At 44.2% G+C, this 23,870-nt stretch overlaps 1 long non-coding RNA gene across 1 annotated transcript in view; it reads right to left on the reverse strand.

Annotated features, from left to right (window-relative positions):
- Nucleotides 1–23,082, reverse strand: part of LOC141129624 (uncharacterized) — a 78,884-nt gene extending 55,802 nt beyond the window's left edge. The window contains exon 1 of the long non-coding RNA XR_012241847.1: nt 22,918–23,082. This is a non-coding gene — a long non-coding RNA (uncharacterized lncRNA). The remainder of the gene's footprint in view (nt 1–22,917) is intronic.
- Between the last annotated feature and the right edge of the window lie 788 nt (nt 23,083–23,870).

A 23,870-nucleotide genomic window follows, 5' to 3' on the forward strand; every position in this document is an offset into this window, starting at 1 on the left:
TTTTCTTTATAGATTCAAATACTAGCACACGAAGAGAAGAGGAGAAAAAAACAGTGGAAGGAACAGCAACGGAAAGATTTGGAGGATAAAAGGAAAGCAGCAGCAGCAATACGAGAGGAGAGACAAAGGGGGAAGAGAGAGCTAGAGAAGGATAAAGAAGAGAAGCGGAAAGTAAGAGAGCAGAAGACACTTCCGGCCGGATGTGATCAAGGCAGAGCGCGTTCCTCTACAGCTCCATCGCCCTGTCTCTTATCCGACTCACTGGAGAATCTCACATTGCTCCTCAGCTGCACCCTGACTTAGGGGAAGGTGTCCGGAGTACGGAGATGCCTTCCTCTACTACTAAAAAGGCTGCCAAGGCTCACACGGACCTCCGGAGTGCCCGCTCTGCAGGAGAAGCCGGAAGAGGCTCCGCCCCCGCCATCTTGTCTTCATCGCCCAAAGATCAGGGCGCCAAAACAGCGGCGGGTAAGATGGCACAGGCACAGGGATCAGTGGCATGTATTCCGGAGGGAGATCCGGTTATGGCTGTGGATGCAGAGGCAATAACAGGGCCTATCCTAGAAGCCATAAACGCTAGCAAAGCAGAGCTGATGGGGAGAATAGATCATCTGTCCTCAGAATGCACGCTCATAAGGCATGATTTGGACAAGATCCGCAGCAGGCTGACCACTGTAGAAACCAGAGTGTCAGAGGTGGAAGATGTTTCTCATGTTCACGATGGCCGCATAACAGAACTTCGGGAGCAGGTACAGGCATTACAGCGCAGGGCAGACGACGCAGAAGACAGACAAAGAAGGAATAATATCCGAGTGCTCGGTCTGCCAGAGGGGGCTGAAGGGGAAAAAACCACAACATTCGCTGAGCTCTTTTTTAAACAACTGTTGTCGCTGCAAGATCTCCCACCCACATATGTGATAGAAAGAGCGCATAGAGTGCCCACTGGAAATAGACCCCCAGGTGCCTTCCCAAGACCTTTTCTGGTGCGATTCCTGAATTATCGCGACCGTGACATGATTTTGACCCAGGCCAGAAAACAGCAAGACCTGAGATATGAAAATGCAAAAATCATGCTCTTCCCTGATTTTTCTGCTGCAACGCAATACAAACGCAGATCCTTCAACGAGGTCCGTCGACGCCTGCGGGAAAAAGAAATAAGATACAGTATGCTGTACCCCAGCAAGCTCAGAATCCAATACAAGGGGACTGTGAAGTTCTTTGAAAACCCGGAAGATGCCTGCGAATGGATGGATAAAGAGTTCTAACAGTCAGTTGTCTGAGGAACTAAGCCTGTGAAGGTAAATACTTTTTCCAGTTTGCATGTGGCCCTTTGATAATTCTGACAACAATACCAACCATTGCACCAACCTGGCACAACATGGTCTCCTGAACAAGGTACTTTGCTAAACCTAATGAGTGTGAGGATGATCAAGTGTTTGCCCATAAATAACAATCGGATATGTGGTAAACTCATCTTTCTCAGGTAAACTGTGGAAAGGGCCAAGGCCTAGAAGATCCGGCCACCTACTTAAAGTAAGCAATCCAGTTTTTTACTACCATACTACTACTCTTTATTGAGAAAGGCTGCTTTTACCACCAAGACTCCAGTGTATGCTGTAATGGAGCAACAAGAAGAGGATACGAAAGTGTCAACGGAAATGCCAGACTTTCAACCACGTCGGCGGGATTTCAAACCAAGTGTTCAGGTTTTTTTTGGTTCAGGGATAAAGCTATATGCTGGACTAAAAAGTTTTGTTTTTAGCATAATAGCAGGGGTGAGTTCTGTTTTTTTGTTTAGTAGAGTCACAGCTCAATTTAACCCTTTCATGACTAAGCCTATTTTAGAAATTTGGTGTTTACAAGTTAAAATCCGTATTTTTTGCTAGAAAATTACTTAGAACCCCCAAACATTATATATATTTTTTTAGCAGAGAATCTAGAGAATAAAATGGCGATTGTTGCAATATTTTTTATCACACGGTATTTGTGCAGCGGTGTTTTAAACGCAAATTTTTGGAAAAGTGACACTTTCATGAATTTTAAAAAATCCAAACAGTAAAGTTATCCCAATTTTTTTGTATAATGTGAAAGATGATGTTACGCCGAGTAAATAGATACCAAACATGTCACCCTTTATAATTGCACGCACTCGTGGAATGGCGACGAACTACGGTACCTTTGAATTTCCATAGGCGACGCTTTAAAAAATTTTTACGGTTACCAGGTTTGAGCTACAGAGGAGGTCTAGGGCTAGAATTATTGCTCTCGCTCTGACGATCGCGGCGATACCTCACATGTTTGGTTTGAACACCGTTTACATATGCGGGCGCGACTTCCGTATGCGTTTTCTTCGCTGCGCGAGCTCGCGGGGACAGGGGCACTTTAAAATTTTTTTTTTTTTTTTTTATTTATTTTATTTATTATTGTACTTTATAAATTGTGTTTAAATTTTTTTTTTTTTTTTTTTTACTTTTATTGCTGTCACAAGCAATGTAAACATCCCTTGTGACAGTAATATGTGGTGACAGGTACTCTTTATGGAGGGATGGGGGGTCCCCCCCCCCATCCCTCCTTTACACTTCAAAGTATTCAGATCGCCGAAAACTGCGATTCTGAATACTGTGTACTTTTTTAAATTCGGCGCCATTGGCAGCCGAGTAAACGGGAAGTGACGTCATGACGTCGCTTCCGCGTTTACAACAAGAAGGCTGGAACGAAGCCGCTCGCAGCTTCGTTCCAGTCCGCCCCCAGCCGCCGAAGGCAGCTGAACGGACACCGGGCCTCCCGATCGCACGGGAGGCCCGGTAACAGCGGCGGGAGGCGGCAGGAGGGGGGGTTGTCCCCTCCCGCTCCTCCGGTATAACAGCCGAGCGGCTTTTAGCCGCATCGGTTGTTATACACGGGTAGCCAATCGCCCGCTGTAAACAACGGTACCGGGATGATGCCTGCAGCTGCGGGCATCATCCCGGTATAACCCCGGAAAGCCGAGTACGCATATATGCGTACGGTCAGCGGGAAGGGGTTTATATTAAGGGTACTCATAACTCATACACCGCCAATAATCTGGGGAACATTAGCTGGGAAAAATATAAGGCACTGCTTACCCTGGGAAAAATTATTGTTAAGACAAATAAGTATGACGTGTAAAATCAAAATGGTATCTTGGAACGTTCGAGGTCTCAATCACAAAGTAAAGAGAGCCTCAGTGTTCCAATATATTAAGCAGCACCAGCCGCATATTGTTCTCCTACAGGAGACACACCTGGACGGAGCCAGGATTCTATCCCTTCGCAGACCATGGATTCAAAGAGCTTTACACTCCACGTACTCCACATTTGCGAGGGGAGTGACAATCCTAATCAGCAAGGTTATCCCTTGCACGATCCATCAGGTGCTCTCAGATCCAGGGGGAAGGTATGTGGCAGTAGTAATGGATATGTGTTTTAAGACAATAGTGGTGGTTAATGTTTATGTACCCCCTCCCTTTCAAGGACAAATACTATATGATATAACAACCAGGTTGGCACCATTCTCCCATCTTCCAATCCAAGTAGAGGAGGATCAGTCGGCTTAGCGGGCTGGGTGTTGGTAACAGGCTTTAAGGAACTATGGAGATGGAAACATCCCTTAGATAGGTGTTACTCGCATGTATCTGACACACAGATCTGCAGCTAGGATTGACTTAGCCTTTGGGAATGACCGTATCTTGCCATTTGTGACAGACATAGACTATCTGGCTGGGGGCCTGGCAGACCATCTTTCTCTCACCTTATCTTTTGCATCCGGGTTAAAGGGGGGAGGATAGAGACTTTCTCCTAGTTGGCTGCAGCATGACCAGGTTGTGGCACAGATAGGAGAGGCTATGACCACATATTGGTTGTCAAACCCGGAAACGGCAGAGCCCCTGATAGTGTGGGATGCCTTCAAGGCAGTAACTAGGGGGGAATGCATCTCAGCCATAAAAACTGCCAGAGTACAGGCCAATGAAGAAAATGAGACCCTGCAGAACCTGGTAAAAGATAGAGAGGAGGATTATGCCAAAACTTCATCAGGGGAAGCATACAGGTCCCTGTTGGAGGCACGACGTTCCTTATCATTACACATCACGGGCCAGGCCCGATCTGAATTATCTAGAAGGGCGCATACAGTGTTTGCAGAAGGGGACAAAAACTGGAAGCTTTTAGCGTTACTGGTAGCTGACTGTCACCCTATCGTTAATATTCCGGTAATTAAAAGTACGGGGGGAGACATGATAAGAGACCCCAAACTAATCATGCAAGAATTTGTTAACTTTTTTTCCTCCCTCTATGCCCCTATCCCTTCGTACGATGAATCGGCCTTAGACTCCCTCCTGATGGATTTACCCATACCAAAATTGTCAGAAAATGACTCCAGTATCCTAGAGGCTACAATCACAGTAAAAGAAATACAACAGGCGATTTTTGCCTTTCCTCCGCACAAGGCCCCTGGACCAGATGGTCTGCCAGCAGACTTCTATAAACTAAATGTAGAGACCTTAGCCCCCAGACTAAATACACTATTGGCATATTGCCATGAGCATGAAACCTTACCAGAATCCATGTTGGAGACCTACATGGTTCTCATTTTGAAACCAGATAAAGATCCTCTGGAATGTGTGTCATACCGACCCATAGCCTTATTAAATATGGATCTAAAAATTTTAACTAAAATACTGGCAACTAGACTGGCCAAAATTATACAAACCATTGTTAATATTGACCAGACGGGCTTTATGCCGGGCAAGTCAACAGACACAAATCTGAGGAGATTATTTACACATCTTCAGATACAGTCAGATTTCTCAACAACCAGAGTTGTATAGACTTTGAGAAAGCATTCGACTCTGTGGACTGGAGGTACATGCTCAAGGTACTAGAGGTAATGGGATTCGGTCCACGATTTAGGAAATGGATCTATACAAATCCCCAAAAATAGCAATACGATTGGGTACTTTCATTTCAGACTTCTTCGCAGTGGGGAGGGGGACCCGGCAGGGCTGCCCCCTATCCCCATTCTTGTTTTCACTTGCTTTGGAACCGTTGGCGGTGGCTCTTAGATCTTCAGAGCAGATTAAGGCGATTAAAATAGGCACAATTACTGAAACTGTAGCGCTGTATGCAGATGATATGCTGCTTTTCCTCAGCGATCCACGAGACTCTCTTAGGATAGCCCTGGGAATCATAGACCGTTTTGCAGGGTTCTCTGGACTACGGGTAAATTGGAATAAATCCTCTATACTGCCTTTGGATCTGGCGGCCCGTGATATGGCAGACCCGGATCTTCCACTTCAGTGGGTATCCTCCCTTAAATATTTAGGAATCAAAATTACCTCCAACATACAGGATTACATGCCCCTTAATCTGGTGCCACTGATAACTTTATTAAAGCAAAAGGTTCAGGCCTGGACAAATCTGCCATTATCCCTAATAGGCAGAATAGCCTTGCTCAAAATGAAATTCCTCCCTGTAATTCTCTACTTCCTGAGAAATGCACCAATCTGGATCCCCAAATCTTATTTTAAAAAGATTGACAGTATAGTATCTTCCTTCCTTTGGGCGCCCAAACCCCCAAGAATAGGCCTTAAAACGTTACAGGAGCCTGGCGATCAAGGGGGACTAGCACTACCGGACTGGCAAAAATATTACTTAGCCGGACAAATGGTTTTTGCTCGTAGGTGACTAATAGCAGAGGATGGGGATGCAGCCACAGTGTTAGAAGCAGCAAGACTGGGATCCTATGAAAGTCTCAGATATGCCCTATTTAGAGTAACTAGATCTGACCTCCCGCTGACGACCACAATGAAGGCGACGATAAAGGCCTGGGAGATGGCGGTGAAGCTGGCAAGTCCAAGTTTTGGGGGAGTCTCACCATCGGCTCCTTTATGGATGAACCCAGCTTTGCCCCACTTCTACAACTTCCAAGACCCCATGGTATGGGCAATAAAGGGTATAAAGACATTAAGAGACATTACATACTTCGGAGAATTACAGATATTTCCTCAACTAAAATACAGACATGACCTCCCAAATTCATATCTGTTCAGGTTTCTGCAGCTCAGGCATGCATTTCAGATGCAGTTTCGAGAGATGAGGGTGGAATCTCTGCCCTCGTCCCTCGAATCAATACTGTCAAGTGAGGATATGGTAAAGACATTATCACTAACATATAAAGAATTTTTCAAATCCACTCCGAAAGAGATTTCTAGATGTCGGGAAAAATGGGAGGCGGAGATACATGATGTACAGGGGGAGGACTGGGACGATATGTGGACACAACCATTTAAACACCTCGTATCAGCAAGGGATCGTTTGATCCAGTTTAAATTTTTGCACAGGAGTTATTATACTCCAGATAGACTAGCAAAGATTTTTCCGAATGTCTCAGCTGAATGTTGGAGGTGCTCTCATTCTCCGGCAGATGCTGATCATGTCTTTTGGCGCTGCTCACAGGTTCAGAGATTCTGGACGGATATAACAACTTGCATAGCAGACTTACTGTCAATACCCATACCGGCAACAATCAGGGTTTGTCTGCTGGGACTGGTGGAGGAGGTGGTGCCCTCACGTGCTATGAGAACCATGCTCAATATCCTATTATTCTATGGTAGAAAAGCCATTCTGTTACACTGGAAAAAACCCGGAGCTCCAACAGTGGAATTCTGGAAGGGTTTGGTTAATGCTATGTTACCATACTACAAACACACATATGAAGCAAGAGGTTGCTTAAAAAAATTTGATAAAGTCTGGCACACATGGTACAACTCTAGTGATACAGTGGGATAGAGTGGATAAGTACAGTCTGATATATTGCTATACAGGAGACTCCTGATCATATAGAAAGAGAAAAGATGGTGTTGCGTGTTTTGTGTTAAAGATACTATAAATAACCATATAAATGTCATAGTAATTGCAGTATACATATATTGAATACCAGCAGAATTTAAACCGAATAGCTAAAGTAATACGGTGTAATCTACATAGATACAATATGTGGCTGTATAAGAGTAGTATAATGTCTGATTAAGGTTAGTACAATATCCAAAATCCGCTATGATGAGCTGTGACTCAAGTTGGGAACCTTTTCCTTTCTTTTTTTTTTTCTTTTTTTTTTTTTTTTTTTATTTATGGTAGTGGGGAGGGAGGTGGGAGGGAAGGGGGTTCTGGGGATCAAATAGGATAGACAGTTGAACTATGTTAGTCAGAATAGGAAGGCCATGTTGGCCATGCGTAGAGGGTGTCCATATCGGTCACCTTAAAATACAGTTGTATTATTGTCTTGTACTAAATGGAAAATCAATAAAAAGAATTTAAAAAAAAAAAAAGAGAGCAGATGAGACAGGAGAAGATAAATCGAGAGAGAGTGAAAAAACTGAAGGAGAAACAAGAGGAAGAGACGAGACTGAAAGACAAGATGAATAGAGAGGAGTTGGAAAGGAGACTGTCAAGTCACAGAGAGGCACTCATGGACAGACAGTCAAAAGAGACAGAGATGAAATGGTAGAAAGAAGACCAGTTACTGAGCACGTTAATAGAGAAGGAGAAGGAAAGATAAATGGAACACAAACTTCAGGCCATAGGTAAACAATGTATCCTGGGACAAAAGAGACCAGTTAGAAAACCGAAAGAATACAAAACAGCATCACAGCTAAAAAAACAGAAGACGCCGAGGTCCCCTGAAGAACAGCAGGCCCTTGAAAAACAGCAGGCACCTGAAGAAATTGAAGAATAGCCGGCCCTTGAAGAACAGCCGGCCCTTGAAAAACAGCGGGCCCTTGAAAAACAGCGGGCCCCTGAAGAACAGCCGGCCCCTGAAGAACAGCCGGCCCCTGAAGAACAGCCGGCCCCTGCAGAAATTGAAAAACAGCAGGCCCTTGAAGAACAGCGGGCTCCTGAAGAAATTGAGGAACAGTCGGCCCTTGAAAAACAGCGGGCCCCTGTAGAAATTGAAAAACAGCGGACCCTTGAAGAACAGCGGGCCATTGAAGAACAGCGGGCTCTTGAAAAGAAGAGGGCCCTTGAACAGTGGGCCCTTGAAAGACTGCAGGAACCTTGAAGAACAGCGGGCTCTTAAAGAACAGTGGGAGCAGGCCCTTCAAGAACAGTGGGAGCGGGCCTTTAAAAAATAGCAGGCCCTTGAAGAACAGCAGGCTCTTGAACAGCGGGCTCTTGAACAGCGGGCTCTTGAACAGTAGGCTTTTGAAGAATGGCAGGCTCTTGAAGAACGGCAGGCTCTTGAAGAACATTGGCCTCTTGATGAACAGCTGGCTCTTGAACAGCGGGCTTTTGAAGAATGGCAGGCTCTTGAAGAACAGCAGGCTCTTGAAAAATGGCAGGCTTTTGAAAAAAAGGCCTTTGAAGAACAGTGGGCCCTTGAAGAACAGCGGGCCCCTGTAGAAATTGAAAAACAGCAGACCCTTGAAGAACAGCGGGCCATTGAAGAACAGCAGGCTCTTGAAAAGAAGCGGGCCCTTGAACAGTGGGCCCTTGAAAGACTGCAGGCCCTTGAAGAACAGCGGCTCTTAAAGAACAGTGGGAGCAGGCCCTTCAAGAACAGTGGGAGCAGGCCTTTAAAAAACAGCAGGCCCTTGAAGAACAGCAGGCTCTTGAACAGTGGGCTCTTGAACAGCGGGCTCTTGAACAGCGGGCTCTTGAACAGGGGGCTCTTGAACAGTGGGCTTTTGAAGAATGTCAGGCTCTTGGAGAACGGCAGGCTCTTGAAGAACAGTGGCCTCTTGAAGAACAGCTGGCTCTTGAACAGCGGGCTTTTGAAGAATGGCAGGCTCTTGAAGAACAGCAGGCTCTTGAAAAATGGCAGGCTTTTGAAAAACAGGCCTTTGAAGAACAGTGGGCCCTTGAAGAACAGCGGGCCCCTGTAGAAATTGAAAAACAGCGGACCCTTGAAGAACAGCGGGCTCTTGAAAAGAAGAGGGCCCTTGAACAGTGGGCCCTTGAAAGACTGCAGGCCCTTGAAGAACAGCGGGCTCTTAAAGAACAGTGGGAGCGGGCCATTCAAGAACAGTGGGAGCGGGCCTTTAAAAAACAGTAGGCCCTTAAAAAACAGCGGGCTCTTGAACAGTGGGCTCTTGAACAGCGGGCTTTTGAAGAATGGCAGGCTCTTGAAGAACGGCAGGCTCTTGAAGAACAGTGGCCTCTCCTCTTGAAGAACAGCTGGCTCTTGAACAGCGGGCTATTGAAGAATGGCAGGCTCTTGAAAAATGGCAGGCTTTTGAAAAACAGGCCTTTGAAGAACAGTGGGCCCTTGAAGAACAGCAGGAACTTGAGGAACAGCGGGCTCTTGAACAGCGGGCTCTTGAAGAACAGTGGCCTCTTGCAGAACAGCTGGCTCTTGAACAGCGGGCTTTTGAAGAATGGCAGGCTCTTAAAGAACAGCAGGCTCTTGAAAAATGGCAGGCTTTTGAAAAACAGGCCTTTGAAGAACAGTGGGCCCTTGAAGAACAGCAGGCCCTTGAGGAACAGCGGGCTCTTGAACAGAGGGCTCTTGATAAACGGCAGACTCTTGAAGAACAGTGGGCTCTTGAAGAACAGCAGGCTCTTGAAAAAAGGCAGGCTCTTGAAAAACAGGTCCATGAAGAACAGTGGGCCCTTAAAGAACAGCAGCCCTTTAAAATACAGCGGGCCCTTGAAGAACTGCAGGCTGTTGTAGAACATCATGCTCTTGAAATACAGCTGGCTCTTGAAGAAAGGCGGGCTCTTGAAGAACAGTGGGCTCTTGAAGAACGGCAGGCTCTTGAAGAATGGCAGGCTCTTAAAGAATGGTATGCTCTTGAAAAATGGCAGGCTCTTGAAAAACAGCAGACCAATGAAAAACAGCGGGCCCTTGAAATACAGCAGGCCCTTGAAGAACTGCAGGCTTTTTTAGAACAGCGGGCCCTTGAAAGACAGCAGGCGAGAGCCACGCATGGCTTAGGGCTTAAGACCTCCGTGGATATCCCCATAGTAAGTATCCTGTTATATGGCATGGTTACTTATAGATAATTAGGTGGAAGAAAGTCACATGTCTATAAAGTACAGACTTTGACAAACTGCAGCAAAGGAACAGAGAACAAAACCCCCTAAATAGTGGGAGGCCATGTTCCCTCATTGGAGGGGGGGAATTAAAACTAATATTAATTTGCCCACTGTTAACCTACAGATCTCTTATAAATGTTCCTTTCCTGGAGAATTGAGGATGAGCACTGATGGCAAAATCTGTAATGTGCTATGTATAGATAGTATAGATGAGCCCCTAAGTCTCAGGGGGCCCTTTTGGAGAAGGCATTCAAAAAATACAAGTTTGAGGGATCATCATCAGCATTGAGACTTTATAAAGGGTGCAATAAGGATGGCTAGGATAGAATATGAAAGACACATAGCGGAGGAGAGCAACAAAAATCCCAAGAAATTCCTTAAGTATGTAAACAGTAAAAAAGGGAGGACAGACCATATTGGCCCCATAAAGAATGAAGAAGGACCTCTGGTTACAAAGTATGGAGAGATGGTGAAGGTATTGAATTTATTCTTCTCCTCAGTCTTCACGAGGGAATCGGGGGGCTTCAGTAACCAAAACTGCAGTGTTTATCCTCATTACACATCACAGGAAGCACCTCCATGGTTAACAGAGGACAGAATTAAAATTAGACTTGGGAAACTTAACATTAATAAATCACCGGGACCAGATGGCTTGCACCCGAGGGTACTTAGGGAACTCAGTCAAGTAATTGCCAGACCGTTGTTCCTAATTTTTACTGACAGTCTACTGGCTACAAGGGCAAGTTCAGAGGCTGGTGAAAAATGGAGAGTACTCAGAATTGTCAGGGGTGGGTAGTGGGGTCCCCCAGGGTTCTGTGCTGGGACCAGTCCTATTTAATTTGTTCACAACGACCTGGAGGATGGGTTAAACAGTTCAATCTCTGTATTTGCAGATGATACTAAGCTAAGCAGGGCAATAACTTCTCCGCAGGATGTGGAAACCTTGCAAAAAGATCTGAACAAATGAATGGGCTGGGCAACTACATGGCAAATGAGGTTCAATGTAAAAAAAAGTAAAATAATGCATCTGGGTGGCAAAAATCTGAATGCAATCTATACACTGGGGGGGAGAACCTCTGGGGGAATCTAGGATAGAAAAGGACCTAGGGGTCCTTGTAGATGACATGGCAATGCCAAGCTGCTGCTAACAAAGCAAACGGAATATTGGCATTAAAAAGGGGATCAACTCCAGAGATAAAACGATAATTCTCCCGCTCTACAAGACTCTGGTCCGGCCGCACCTGGAGTATGCTGTCCAGTTCTGGGCACCAGTCCTCAGGAAGGATGTACTGGAAATGTAGCGAGTACAAAGAAGGGCAACAAAGCTAATAAAGTGTCTGGAGGATCTTAGTTATGAGGAAAGGTTTTGCGAGCACTGGTCTTATTCTCTCTGGAGAAGAGACGCATGAGAGGGGATATGATTTCAATATACAAATACCGTACTGATGACCCCACAATAGGGCTAAAACTTTTTAGCAAAAGGGAGTTTAAAAAGACATGTGGCCTCTCATTAAAATTAGAAGAAAAGAGGTTTAACCTTAACCACTTCCCGCCCGGTCAATAGCATATTGACATCCAGGAAGTGGTTGCGTTATCCTGACTGGGCATCATATGACGTCCAGCAGGATGACATGCCGGCGCGCAGCGCGGCGATCGGGGACGGCGTGTGTCCCTCGGACACAGCGCTTCCCCGATCACGGTAAACAGCCAATGAATTTGGCTTTTTACCACGTGATCGGCTGTGTCAAAGTCACAGCCGATCACCTGTCATAACAAACTCGGTGGCGCGCACGGAAGGCGAGTGTCCCTTGGACACATCGCTTCCCCGATCAGGGTAAACAGCCAATGAAATCACAGAGGTCACAAATGTAAACATTGATGAGCAGTTACCTTCTGATCCCTGCTCTCTCCTCACACACCGATCATGTGAGGAGAGAGCAGGGATCAGTGAGTGAAATCAGTGTCTGAAATCAGTGTATTGTACTGTGCACAACACGGCCCCCCCAATAAAGAGGACCTGTCACACAGCCCAGCCAATCTGTCAATCAGCCCAGCTGTCAACCAGCCCATTTGTCAACCAGCCCATCCCGCCCATCTGTCAATCAGCCCATCTGTCACAGGCCCAGCGCCATCGGTACCACCACACAGGCTACCAGTACCGCCATCGGTACCGCCATCGGTACCGCCACTAGTACCGCCATCAGGCCCACCATCTATACTGCCACACAGCCCACTACCAGTATCGCCACTAGTGCCGCCATCGGTACCACCACTACCCGTACCGCCGTCGGTACCGCCATCGATACCACCACCCGTACCGCCATCACCACCTGTAACGCCACCACCATCCGTACCACTATCGGTACCACCATTTGTACCGCCATCGGTACCACCACCACCCATACCGTCACCGGTACCGCCACCACCGATACCGCCATTGGTACCACCACCCGTACCACCATTGATACCACCACCACCTATACCACCATCTGTACCACCACGCAGGCCCGCCACTAATACCTCCATCGGAACCACTACCACCAGCAGTACCATTACACAGGCCCGCCAATAAGCACTGCCATAATGTCCCAAAGGGTTTACACACCTGAGGAGGCATATGATATTCTTGCCATGTCGGATGATGAGAGCAGCGGGGAGCTTCCATAATCCGATTATGGTTCAGAACACGAGCCAGTGGAGGATAGTGGATCAGAGTCCAAGTCCACGGAGGAAACCGTCCCTCCCAAAAGAATGAGATCAGGACCAAGATCAGGAGATCTGCCCACCACCAGCAGCGCCAGATCCCAGGAAGAGGAGCCCAGTACAAGTACTGGAAATACATGCCAAACCCGAAGAATCCAGCACCAGTCCTACCTTCCCCATGCCCTGGCAAAAGCCTTATGGTTGCCTGCCAACTCAGGATCCGTTATGATCTCCCCTTTCACCACACAGCCAGGTGTGCAGCCCGACACTACAAATTTTTCTCAATTCAATTATGTTTCTTTATTTTTCCTACAAGATTTTCTGCAGAATATGGTGGATCAAACTAATTTGTATGCATCCCAATTTATTGCTGCCAACCCCAATTCTTCCTATGCCCGCATGTTCCAGTGGCGATGTGTCACGCTGGATGAATTTAAATTGTTTTTGGGCCTTACTTTCAATATGGGGCTTACAATAAAGAACAAAGTCCATGCATATTGGTCCACCAACCCCATCCAACACATGCCCATATATTCCGCTGTCATGTCCAGGACAAGATATGACATGATTATGCGTTTTCTCCACTTCAATGACAATTCACAGTGCCCTCCCCGAGATCATCCCAGTCACGACAAATTGTACAAGTTACGCCCCCTAATCAATTCCTTTTAAAGCGATTTAGAGAAGTTTTCATCCCAGACCAAAAAATTTGTGTGGACGAGTCCTTCTTACATTTCAATGGCCGACTGCACTTCAAGCAGTATATATCAAACAAGAGAGCCAGGTATGGGCTGAAATTAAATAAATTATGTGATCAAGCCACTGAATAGGTCTTCACATTCCGGATCTACGAAGGCAAAGACTCCCAGCTCCAGCCCCGTGACTGCCCCACATATATTGGAACCAGTGGGAAAATTGTCTGGGAGCTGGCATACCCCCTGTTTGAAAAAAGATACTATTTATATGTCGACAACTATTATACCAGCCTGCCCCTTTTTCGTCATCTTTACAGTAAAAAAACCCCGGCCTGCACTACCTTAAAAAAATACCGTAAGGGATTCCCACAAAATCTGTTGACAAAAAAATTGCAAAATGGAGAATCGGCATTCATGAGGAATGAGGAGGTGTTGGCCATGAAGTGGAGGGACAAGAAAGATGTCCACATCCTCTCTAACATCCACAATGACACCGTGGTGGAGATCCAAAGAAGACACAGCCCCATTGTAAAGCCCGAATGTGTCCACGACTACAATATGTATATGGGGGGGTGGATTTAAACGATCAGATGTTACAGCCCTATTTATCAACCAGAAAGTCCCGTTATTGGTACAAGAAAGTTGCGTTTCACCTGTTTCACATGGCCCTTTTTAATTAGTTTGTCTGCTACCAAAAAGCAACTCAAAACCAACAAATCACCTACCACAAGTATATTGAAGATATCATCACTGCCCTCATTTACCAACAAGGTCCCGCCCCAGGAAGCATTCGCTCTGATAATGCGAGTCGACTTCACGAGCAACACTTTCCCTATAGCATTCCCCCCACAGAATCTGGAAGAAGACGCCAAACGAAATGCCGTGTATGCAGCAGAGGAGGAGTAAGAAGAGATTCCAGCTATTATTGTCCCCAATGTCCCTCCCAACCTGGCCTGTGCATCTAAGATTGCTTCAAAAATTATCATACATCTATCCAATAATAGTTCCCTTTATTATTACCAGACTGCCATTTTCCAATTTGCCTGCTACCATGTTAATTAACTGACCCTGGCCTGTTTACCGACGATGTCTTTGCTTGCCAATTTAAACCACATTTCTGACTTCCACGTGCACCAACCTCAGCCTGTTTACCGACAATGCCTCTGCCTGCAGATTTAAAATACGTTTGTGACTTCCACGTGCACCGATCTTGGCCTGGTAATCGACCATGTTTTTGCCTGCCACTTGGACTGATCTTTTGGCCGCCTACTTTAGTACACAGGGGTCTCACATATGTGAGGGGCTTCAGAATAGTATTCTGAGTAGAGTAAAACAGTTTTTTTGTTTTCTGTGCTCCCAGAACAGGGTCTGGTTGCCCGGAGGCTTCAAAGCGATTTGGGTGGGAGAAGCCTCTACCCCTGTCCCCCTGGCCCTAAGCTTGATGGTCCTTCCTGCTGCCTGGACCAATACTTTGGCTGTGCTGACCATATTGCTGACCATATTGCTGCCTGTAATGACCCATGACATTATGGACCATGTTTCTTCCTGCTGTTTGGACCAATTCTTTGGCTGTGTTGACCATATATCTGCCTGCTGCCTCTACTTACTTTGGACAGTATTTCTGCCTCTGCCTGCTACATGGACCTGTGCTTTGGCTGTGCTCTAGCTGTGCTGACAGTATCTCTGCCTGTACGAACTATGGACAGTATTCCTGCCTGCTGCCTGGATGATTGCTTTTGCTGTCGCTGACCTCATTCCTGCCTGCTGCCTGCACCGATGCTCTCCTTTGTGGACCACTGCACTTCTAAAACCACAGGTAATCTTTTATTATTTGGTATGTACCTGCTATGTGTTAGAAATATGAAGGGCCTTCAAAAATGTGATCGGTAGACAGAAAATGATATGTGTAATTAATGCTGCTAGAATGCCTGGAGGTGCTACTTGGATTTTGGGCCTCTGTATGTGGCCAGGCTGTGTAAAATTCTCAAACATGTGGTATCGCCATACTCAGGAGGAGTAGCAGAATGTATTTTGGGGTGTCATTTGTTGCTATGTACATGCTATGCATTATAAATATCTTATAAAGGGACAACTTTGTGTAAAAAAAATGCATTTTCATTTTTTTTCCACATTTTCCAAAAACTTCTGGAAAAAAAATGAACTGTTCAAAAGACTCATTATGCCTCAGATTATACGTTGGGGTGTGTGCTTTCCAAAATGGGGTCATTTTGTACATAATTCCATTGTCCTGGTGCTCCAGGGCCTTAAAAATTGTAATATGTGGTTGAGAAAGGATATGTGCAATTTATGCTTGTAGAACGCCTGAAAGTGCTACTTCAATGTTGGGCCTTTGTATGTGGCCAGGCTGTGTAAAAGTCTCACACATGTGGTATCACCATACTCATGAGAAATAGAGGAATGCATTTTGGGGTGTCGTTTTTGCTACGTACATGCTATGTGTTAGAAATATCTTATAAATGGACAACTTTGTGTAAAAAAAATGCATTTTCATTTTTTTTTCACTTTTTCCAAAACCTTCTGGAAAAAAATGAACCATTCAAAAGACTCATTATGCCTCATAGATTATACATTGGGGTGTGTGCTTTCCAGAATGGGGTCATTTTGTGGACAATTCCATTGTCCTGGTGCTCCAGGGCCTTCAAAAGTGTAATATGTGGTTGAGAAAGAATATGTGCAGTTTACAGTGGGGACGGAAAGTATTCAGACCCCCTTAAATTTTTCACTCTTTGTTATATTGCAGCCATTTGCTAAAATCATTTAAGTCCATTTTTTTCCTCATTAATGTACACACAGCACCCCATATTGACAGAAAAACACAGAATTGTTGACATTTTTGCAGATTTATTAAAAAAGAAAAACTGAAATATCACATGGTCTTAAGTATTCAGACCCTTTGCTGTGACACTCATATATTTAACTCAGGTGCTGTCCATTTCTTCTGATCATCCTTGAGATGGTTCTACACCTTCATCTGAGTCCAGCTGTGTTTGATTATACTGATTAGACTTGATTAGGAAAGCCTCACACCTGTCCATATAAGACCGTACAGCTCACAGTGCATGTCAGAGCAAATGAGAATCATGAGGTCAAAGGAACCGCCTGAAGAGCTCAGAGACAGAATTGTGGCAAGGCACAGATCTGGACAAGGTTACAAAAAAATTTCTGCTGCACTTAAGGTTCCTAAGAGAACAGTGGCCTCCATAATCCTTAAATGGAAGACATTTGGGACGACCAGAACCTTTTCTAGAGCTGGCCGTCCGGCCAAACTGAGCTATCGTGGGAAAAGAACCTTGGTGAGAGAGGTAAAGAAGAACCCAAAGATCACTGTGGCTGAGCTCCAGAGATGCAGTTGGGAGATAGGAGAAAGCTGTAGAAAGTCAACCATCACTGCAGCCCTCCACCAGTCGGGGCTTCATGGCAGAGTGGCCTGACGGAAGCCTCTCCTTAGTGCAAGACACATGAAAGCCTGCATGGAGTTTGCTAAAAAAAAAACCTGAAGGACTCCAAGATGGTGATAAATAAGATTATCTGGTCTGATGAGACCAAGATAGAACTTTTTGGCCTTAATTCTAAGTGGTATGTGTGGAGAAAACCACTGCTCATCACCTGTCCAATACAGTCCCAACAGTGAAGCATGGTGGTGGCAGCATCATGCTGTGGGGGTGTTTTTTCAGCTGCAGGGACAGGACAACTGGTTACAATCGAGGGAAATATAATCTCCAAGTGCATCTTATGAAAGAGGATAAGGATCAGAAAACAAAAAAACACAAAAAATACTCGCGAGATATAGGGGGCTATAAGGCGGGTAGAGTATTTGGATGGCAAAAATCAGCCACTCCATCTGTCCCGGATCCATCTATGGAGACTAATACCCCAGGTTCGGATAATGCAGTTCCCCCTATTGATCACTCTGTGCGACCTAAACCTTCTATGAGTAGGAGTCAGTCTCAGGGCGAGGGTCCTTTACCAATTAGGGGTCGATCCCAGAATGTACATACCCCCTGGAATACCCAAAGAGGGAGGGGACACAATTTTAACAGGAGAAGTGGAGGGGGCACAGAGGTAATTATTCCAATCAGGGTGACTACTATCACCATGAACGAGACCTCTCATGGCAAAGGGGATCCCCTGCACAATACCATGATTCATCTAATTATTCCAATTACTCTAACCCTCCTTATTACAAACATCCGCCTATATCTACTTACAATAGATATTCCCCTTTACAGGATTACCATAATGGAGTCTACCCGTTTCCCAATGCCGGGTATGACTCATCCCCTCACGAGGGCCCTCAAGGCAGGAAAAGAGGCCCAGAACCAAGAGAGGGTCCCGAGGAGGGAGGAGGAGCCAGAGAAGGAAAGAGAAAGTGCATGTAACTTACCAAGGTGTGTTTAATCTGAGCAGTACTGTTCTGACTCAGAATGAGAAAATTGTTTTAAATAAAGGCTTGAAATTTGCTCCCCCATGTAAGCTCAATAAATTCAATATGTTTGTTGACATACACAAATACATTCGAAAAATCAATATACAATGTTACATTATTTCAAACCCGACAAGAAATTTTGCCAGGGCGGCAGCGTCCGGAACGGTGCATTCAGGGTTATCTACCCCTTCCCTTTTTAATCCCCCTACTCAACTTTCTCCAGCTCTACATATGTTTAGGGATTTGGTGTTGAAGGATCTTGCCAAGATCCCTCCCAAACGTAATTTTCATAACCCTTTGCCTCAAGCGGGTCTAAAATCGTTGTGACAATAAGAACTTGGTCATTCGCGCTGCCAATAAAGGTGGAGGCATAGTCCTGTTAAATAAATCAGATTACATGGACAAAATGTATCACATCCTGAGTGACCGTGAAAGCTATAAAGAATTAGCTAATAACCCCAGACTTAAATTTAAAAAAGAATTGCAGGGCCTCGTCTCTAAGGGTTTTGATTCTCTTATTTTAGATCATAAAGAAAAGTTGTTTCTCGTTCCTGTAGCCCCACGAATTCCTGTTATTATTATTTACCCAAAGTCCACAAGGACCCTCTCCTTCCCCCTGGACGTCCTATAATTAGTGGAAAAGACTCTGTTACCTCCAGAATAGGGAAATATATTTATTTTTTCCTACAGCCCTCAGTGCGGAATATGCCCTCTTATCTCAAAGATACAAAAGATGTGATGAGACTGCTATCTAATGTCTCTTTCCACAGTGATCTAATTATGGCCACTGCAGATGTGGCATCTCTTTACACATGTATCCCATATCAGATAGGGATAGATCCTGTACATGAATTTCTTAATAGGGATGCCTCTCTTGCCTCCCCACAGGTTGAGTTTATTGTTGAACTACTAGAATTTGCCACTCAACATAACTACTTCTGGTTTGATGATCATTTTTACCTGCAACACAAGGGGGTGACAATGGGAGCAAATTTCACTCCTAGTTTGGCCAATTTGTTTATGGCTAAATGGGAGGAGGATGTTGTCTATGCCATGGATAACCCACAACTTATATTGTGGGCCCGGTACATAGACGACATCCTCCTCCTATGGGGGGGCACTTCTGTTGAATTGAAAGAGTTCTTTTTCGTCCTTATTAATAATGATAGGGGTATATCCCTTACATACGAGTCCAGTAGGTCTAAGATACATTTTCTGGATCTCGTTCTTGAAAGGAAAGACCAACAATTTATTTTTAGTACCTATTTCAAACCAACTGATAGAAATGGGTACATACCTACTGATAGTTGCCATCATAAATCATGGTTAAGGTCAGTTCCAAAGAGCCAGTTTCTGTGTTTACATAGAAACTGTACGGATATAGATACTTTTAAGGCTCAAGCCACTGTTCTAAGAAAAAGGTTCCTTGAGAAAGGATATAACCACATAGATGTAGATCAGGATTTAACTAATGTTCTTGGCATTGATCGTCTTTCATTGCTGGAGGATAAACCTCAGCGAGAAAACGACAATTTTAAATGGTCTTTTCTTACATCATTTTCAACCCAATACAAACAGTTAAAATATATTTTTGAATGCCATTGGGACATTTTAAGAAATTATAAAATTATTGGTCCATTGTTGCCTGAAAGACCTAAAATGGTGTATAGAGGAGTGCCCTCACTTAAAAACAAGTTGGCACCAAATATCATCAATCCCCCTACAAAGCCATCCTTCTTCCACAATTGGACTGGTTTCCATCCTTGTAAGAGATGTACAGTGTGCCAATATAATATATGTGGTAGGAGGACTAACCATGAATTCCGGTCAACCGTGACCAATCGAACTTATCAAATTAAGCATTTCTGCACCTGCGCAACCACTAATGTGGTTTATTTACTGACATGCCCTTGTGGCAAACAATATGTCGGTCGGACCATAAGATCCTTTACAACTAGGGTTACTGGGCATATTCATTTAATCAAATCTGGGAGCATTAAACATACGGTTCCCCGGCATTATAGGCAGTACCATGATCGAAACCTTATTGGTACTCAATTTTTGATTATTGATAAATTTATTGCTCCGTGGAGGGGAGGAGCTATCTTGAGGGGAGTTCCCAGATTGGAAACTTTCTGGATATACGAATTACAGTCCCACTTTCCACAAGGTATGAATGTTGAGTGGGACATAAATTAGTTTATCAATCAGTCCTAATAGGAACGACTTTCTTTCCTTTTTTTCCCTTTTTCTTGTTCTTTTAAATTTCAAATTTTAATTCACAATTTTATTTCATACCGTTAGTCATAGCTATATGGTAAATCGGTTTATCTATATTATTATACTTGTAACTGATGACCTTGTTAATGACATTTGGTGCTATTTTTAATGCACTTTTTATGACCAACCGTAATTAGATTGTATAATATATAACATAGTTTATTGTTATATTATTATTTTTATTTTTATTATTTTTTTTATTATTTTTTTGTAAACATATATGTAGCTGATGACCCCAGTCAACATCAACAGGAAGTTGATATATGGCCTGAAATTATCCCGGGTTTAGGGGTTCAACAGGGGGCTAGTCACATTTTGTTCTAATTTTTACCCCCTTTCCTTATAGGAACATTTTTTGATTTTTATATATTTTGAATTTATTTCATTTTTGTATTAGAGTAATTAATAACATGGTTTAATTCATATTTTTTCTCTGACATGACATAACTGTCATCAATGTAAAACTTTTGTTTTTGTTTGGCCGATTGCTCCTCTTCCTGCTGGCAGGGAGCGAACCAATGGGTGTTCTTTCTGCCGCATGCTTTGCTTACATTGGGGCCTGGTTGGGTGCCGGGAAGTGAGTCGAGACGCTTGTGGCGTCATCACGCCATGAAAGATCAGGCTACACGACCCATTCCATATCGAGGCTTGGTTTGCCTCTTGTGGTACGCTGTGACGCCGCAGCGTAGTGACGTCACGAGGAGACTTGGAAACAAGGCTTGGCTCCATTTTCTTGCAGCCTCGTTTGCCTCAGAGATATTAGCACATTTTTATTTATAATCATTATATATTTGAATGGATTTGGGTATCTCAATCATTGTTTCTTTTTAATTAAAGCTATACACCATTTGGCTCAATCAACCGGAAGTGATGCGATTCAGTTGCACTTCCGGTGTCATGTAATTTTCAGTATGGGGTCATTAGCCCTTTATAAGCAATAATGTTTGTGAGGTCCGCATCCCAGATGACGGCTTTTTAGCGGAAACGCGTCAGGTGGACCCACTTCATAACGCTACTGTTCTTGTTATACTTTTGATGACTTTTACTATGTGAGTTTATCTTTTAATCTTTTTTGATAAATCTTTGTTATACGGTATCACCCTATGCGAGTTTTTCATTTATTTCCGCATGGGATGTAAATACCGGCTTGGAGCCCCCTACTGGAGTGTTACCCTTATGCTGGTGTCTGAGATCATTGGTGCCGAGCTGTTGTCCTGATTTAGGATCCATGAGTGTGGCCTAAAGAGATGTACCTCTCCAGTTCTCTGGTGTAAACGCCTTTGCGACTTGGGTGGTATATGCCTCTCCAAGTCACCAACATATATGGTAAGCCTCCTTGAGATCTTCGGTGGTGGCTCTCTCACTATTCCAGTTCCTATTGTTGATGTCCTAAGGTTATTGGTCCCGGTGTTGCAAATACCCTTCATCTTTTTGGACTTTTCCATACATTTTTTTTAACGTATGTCCGGACTGCTGCCTCAAATTTTTGGTTGCACATTGGTGTTTTAATTTACACTGGTTATTTTTTCTTCCAATTTTACTTTTTCTCTTTCCATGTTTTATTTATGTCACGTTATTTATATAAGCATATATGTACTGTAATTTAATTGTACCCACTGTCACATTTATTTACACTAGATATTAATGTCTATGCAATTTATTAGTATGAATTTCATTCATTGATCATATCATATTGCATATATTCATTTGTTTGACACTTTGCTTTATTACTCTATATCCCATGTTATTGGGATTTCAACACTGGTTTTATCGCCGTATCAACCTAAAGGTTGTATTTAGGGTTTACAGCGCTACACTTTTTTATTTTAATCGAGGGAAAGATGAATGCAGCCAAATACAGGGATATCCTGGATGAAAACCTTCTCCGGAGTGCTCAGGACCTCAGACTGGGCCGAAGGTTTACCTTCCAACAAGACAATGACCCTAAGAACACAGCTAAAATAATGAAGGAGTGGCTTCACAACAACTCCGTGACTGTACTTGAATGACCCAACCAGAGCCCTGACTTAAACCCAATTGAGCATCTCTGGAGAGACCTAAAAATGTCCGTCCACCAACGTTTACCATCCAACCTGACAGAACTGGAGAGGATCTGCAAGGAGGAATGGCAGAGGATCCCCAAATCCAGGTGTGAAAAACTTGTTGCATCTTTCCCAAAAAGACTCATGGCTGTATTAGATTAAAATGAGCTTCTACTAAATACTGAGCAAAGGGTCTGTATACTTAGGACCATGTGATATTTCAGTTTTTCTTTTTTAATAAATCTGCAAAAATGTCAACAATTCTGTTTTTCTGTCAATATGGGGTGCTGTGTGTAAATTAATGAGGAAAAAAATGAACTTAAATGATTTTAGCAAATGGCTGCAATATAACAAAGAGTGAAAAATTTAAGGGGGTCTGAATACTTTCCGTCCCCACTATATGCTTGTAGAACGCCTGAAAGTGCTACTTCAATGTTGGGCCTCTGTATGTGGCCAGGCTGTGGAAAAGTCTCACACATGTGGTATCGCTATACTCAGGAGGAGTAGCAGAATGTATTTTGGGGTGTAGTTGCAATTATGTATATGCTGTGTGAGAGAAATAACCTGTTAATATGACCAGTTTGTGTAAAAAAAAAAATATATATACTGTATTTATCGGCGTATAACACGCACTTTTTCACCCTGAAAATCGGGTGTGCGTGCTATACGCTGATGTATTAAAAAAAAGCATTGGTACATACTGTATATATCAATCGGATGGCGAGCGGATGCGATCGGAGTAAGCCTGGGGGACCTGCGAGTCCCGGGACACATCTTAAGCATTGCAGAGCTCCGGCAGCCTTCCCCCACCGCAGCACACACAGAGGAAACATTCTCTCTCACTAACTCTCGCGGCCATGAGGTCGTATCCATGGTAACCCCTCTGCACGGCTCGCGAGAGTTTAGCTCTGACTGGAATCGCAACACAAGCAAGCGTGGGAAAAAAGTCTCCGGCGGGGGGTAAGGGGGGAGGAAGGTAGCGCAAAGAAAGTATACACACTGCCTGACGTGACACCCTTGTCCCAGCCCAGAAATACAGCCCTTACAATAAATAGAAAATTAAACGGAAATAATGTAAAAGGGAATTGTTAGTTAGCAATAATGGAGAATCTTTCAATGAAGGATAATCTGGAGAATCTGTCATTAATGAAGTGAGAATGTTAAAAATCTCAGTGCTGGTTCACGCTTGTGCGCTCTGCAATATTGCATGTGATTTAGACTGCACTGTAGTCTAAATCACATGCGATGTCAGTGCGATGCGATTTCAGCCAAAACTGATAGTATGGCTGATATCGCATCACAATCTGGCCAAACTCGCACAGGACCCTTTTTGTGGTCCGCAGCAGAATCGGATCGCACTCATGCGATCCGATTCATGTCCGAACTGTCAGTTTGCAGTGCGATATGCGAGCTGAAATGGGTGTGTCATTAACTTTGTATTGACACGCCCCGCAGATCGCATATGGCAGTGTGAACTGTTGCGCAAGTCAGGTTCGATGCGAGAACCCGCAGTGGATTTGCAGGGTTCCCGCATCGCACAAGGGTGAATCAAGCCTTAATCAAATACCGGTATGAGGGAACCCTGCGAATCCACTGCAGGTTCTCGCATCGAACCTGACTTGCACAGCAATTCACACTGCCATATGCATTCTGC

This window comes from Aquarana catesbeiana, linkage group LG02 (assembly GCF_042186555.1).
Source record: "Aquarana catesbeiana isolate 2022-GZ linkage group LG02, ASM4218655v1, whole genome shotgun sequence".
Lineage (NCBI taxonomy): Eukaryota > Metazoa > Chordata > Amphibia > Anura > Ranidae > Aquarana > Aquarana catesbeiana.